Genomic DNA, 3,609 nt, shown 5'->3' with positions numbered 1-3,609 from the left:
TTTACTATCTGACCTAAATTAACTATCTAGTTCCGACCCGTATTCCCTATTAAGCTATCATGCACCCCATCAATATAAGAGTTAAGTTTAGACATGATATGATATGATGATAAGCAAATAAAAGTAATAAATAAGTTTTAGAAATATGTTTACATTATATATATCTTATGTGTATAGTTAAGTATATGTATATTTCTTATATAATAATGTAAACCTATTTTAAAAAAAATTGATTGATAAACTTTATTACTTATTCCTTACTTTAATAATGGGAGGTAAGATGATTTTAGTGTGAATTTGATAATTAAAGATCCAATCCTCATATTATACAATAATAATAAGACAGAATTACAGAAATTGTCTTTTATGTTTACACCAAATTTCAGTGGTTATCATTTATCTTTAAAAGTTTCACAATTTGTACTTTACGTTTTAAATGTTACAAAGTTTGTCCTTTGGCCCTAACCCAGTTAGTATTTCTCGTTAACTCATGTCACATGCCTTGCACATGAGGGCAAATTGGTCAATCAATCTATTTACTTAACAAAACTAATAAATAATAATTTTGTATAATAATAATATTTAACTGTTTCAAACAAAAACTATACACATCTTAATAAAGTTTTTATATAATTTTATATGGTATAGGATCCAGGATGGGGACCGTCATTGTAACCTTCAATTCTTCCGGAATCTTATTATACCATACGACACGTTTACATTTAATAAAACGAAAACAAGACCTTCGTCGAACGTGGAATACGCATTTCTTAACCCAGCTGTGTTCCGATGACATTTTTTTCTTCTTCCGAGAACCTCATTACACCCACCGACCAGCGACCACCTTTCTGTCCTGCAACATGTCCTATATATTATATATACAACAATCCTTCTCTATCTCTTCTCATCAATATCAAATCAATCCAACAATCACTTAACCGACTTCTAGTTAGTTAATTATCTTGATCAATGGCAACCAACAACAATGAGCCTCAGTTCCATGACTTCTTACCTCTAATGGCGGACAAACTTGGAGGTGATGGTCTGATTGATGAAATGTGTAACGGGTTTCAGTTGCTGATGGACCGCGATAAAGGTGTTATCACTTTCGATAGTTTGAAGAAGAATTCTTCACTTTTAGGTCTTCAAGATTTGTCAGATGATGATCTTTTGAGCATGTTGAGAGAAGGCGATTTCGACGGAGATGGTGCACTTAGTCAGATGGAGTTTTGTGTTCTTATGTTTAGATTGAGCCCTGAGTTGATGGAGCAATCTGAGTTCATGTTAGAACAAGCATTGGAACAAGAGTTAAATAATTTCCAATATTGAATTGTAAAGTTCTTCATTATTTTTTATAAAATTATTGATTTTGTTGATAATATGTCTAAAAGGCCAAATATGTTGTCTTCATGCATTGTGTATTAATAATAAAAGCCACATGGCCACTAGTTAGCCCAAATTACAAGAAACTCGTAATGACCATGCCATGCGAGTGCTAAAACAGTCATCGGGACATACTCATCCATCACCCTCAATTGATGACAGCGCGATCTAAGGGATGAGATATGTTATACTTTGCAGGTTATAACTTTTAAAATTTAGCTACACCCATCACATGTCGATATAATAAAATAAGAGCATTTACATATTTTCTTAGTATATATATATCCAACCCTTAAAAGTTATTTACATATTTCCCCTTCTTAAACCATATACGTTACGTATCTCCTCATCTTATTAAAATTAACTAATTAAATAACGGTTTTACCCTTTAATTTATATTATAAATAAATAATAATCCAAAAAATTAAATACATTCACCATTAGTTATCTACCAGTCCACCACCATTGAGTAGTGGGGTATAAATGTTATACCATATATCTCCATTGTTGCAACACAGTTACCGGCTGCCACCACCGCTACAACTTCCAGCAAATGTCCAGCACCATAGATCTCTCCCTCATCCATCAACCAGCATCATCACACCTGCACCAGCAGCCCCCACTCGATTCGATTTGTCATTTGAAATAGTCTCTAACACAACCACCGTCCACCCCCTGTATTCTATATTTGTTGATGTCGGTGGTGGTGGCGGCGCTTCTATTGGTGGCAGTGGATAATAGATCTCACCGGAAAAATTATTTTGGTTTATCTTTGAGAAATAGTCGAGGGGGGGAGAATGGTAAGTAAATGTAACTGATGGGGATGGCAGTTTCAGTGCATTGAATGGTGGTGGTTGTCGACCGGATAGACGGAGATGGTGGTCAGATTGTTTTTGAGAGCAGAATACTTGTGTGCTTTTGAGAAGAATGGTATAAACTTTAATATTGTGAATTGAAAAGGGGTAAAATGGTAATTGTATACCAGGAGGGGAAATATGTAATTACGTATTTAACATTTGGAATATATGTAATAAAGGAAGTTAACGAGGGGATATACGTAAAAATCTCAATAAAATATATATGTCTGCTTTTAAATTAATAATATTAACATATTTTAATAAACTGAATTATAAACTTTATTATTTATCATTAGGTCTAAACTCTTAACTCTCATATTGATGGGGTGCATTATTGCTTAATAGGGAGTACATATGAGAACTAGATTTTTTTTTAATTAGAAGCACTTGTTATAGTAAATGAAAGAGAAAATCTACATGAAGTTTCGATACACTTGTAACAAACGACTAGTGACAACAATCCGTTTGTTGTAATAATTTATTTCAATAGGTGAAAAAGTAAGTCTATGCATGGTATTTTATAAATAACTTTTTTGAACGACAAACTAATGGTCTGGGGAAGGGGCGGTGCTAACGGGAACGCGGTCCCACCCTCCTATATCCGGATCAAAAAACAACTTGATTGGGGTGTGTGTGTATGCGTTTTGATCATCCCGTATGTTTACTTATTTAATTTTTTGGGTTTTTGAAAAAAGCAAACTTACACGATGCTTGATAATGGCTACAGTGTTGGTGCACGACAGAGCATTGGTTGTGATTGGCTTTGGATTGCGGCCACGTGTCTCCAGCCACTATTTTGGTGAGTTGAGGTTGGGAGGAGAAGGCGTTGAGTTGAGGTTGAGATGAGTGTTAAAACCCAACTCAAGCCCATATTTTGGTTTTTGGTTAAAACCTAATACATAATGTTTAAAACCCAAACTCAAGCCCACATTTCTTAAAGTTAATTTCAAATTAATCAAGTAAAAAAATCAAGTTAACTGAATATTAATATTATTAAACAAACGAACACAAATATGCGTAATTTATTTTTGTTAACCTTTTTCCCTTCGATGCAATTTACGTTTTTGCCTGTATTTTTTTTTAGTTTATCTATGTTTGTGTTTTCAAGTATTCTTTAAATTAACATAATGTTATTTTAATTTAATATTATGTTATTTTTATTTGTAAACAATTTAGTTAATTTAGTTTTAATAAATAAAAATAAATAAATTGATAGATGATCATTTCCAAGGTTTAAGGGTGGTTAGAGGCCGACAGAATGATATGACACTAACGTGGATGAGAGAGAGCGTTATAGATGGTTAAGGGTGGGATTACCATTCCCAGTGCAGGTTCCTGGACGAATTGAACAACTCATTTTGGATCAATA

General features: G+C 33.3%; 1 pseudogene; it reads left to right on the top strand.

Annotated features, from left to right (window-relative positions):
* Window positions 1-955: 955 nt before the first annotated feature.
* On the top strand, window positions 956-1,329 carry LOC143529448 (calcium-binding protein PBP1 pseudogene; annotated as a pseudogene).
* Window positions 1,330-3,609: the final 2,280 nt, after the last annotated feature.

This window comes from Bidens hawaiensis, unplaced genomic scaffold (genome assembly GCF_021521415.1).
Source record: "Bidens hawaiensis isolate Kalapana, Puna unplaced genomic scaffold, B.hawaiensis_p1.1 tig00008542_1, whole genome shotgun sequence".
NCBI classification, from domain to species: domain Eukaryota; kingdom Viridiplantae; phylum Streptophyta; class Magnoliopsida; order Asterales; family Asteraceae; genus Bidens; species Bidens hawaiensis.
Note: the sequence above shows the minus strand (reverse complement) of the source record. Positions and strands in the feature narration are given on the sequence as shown.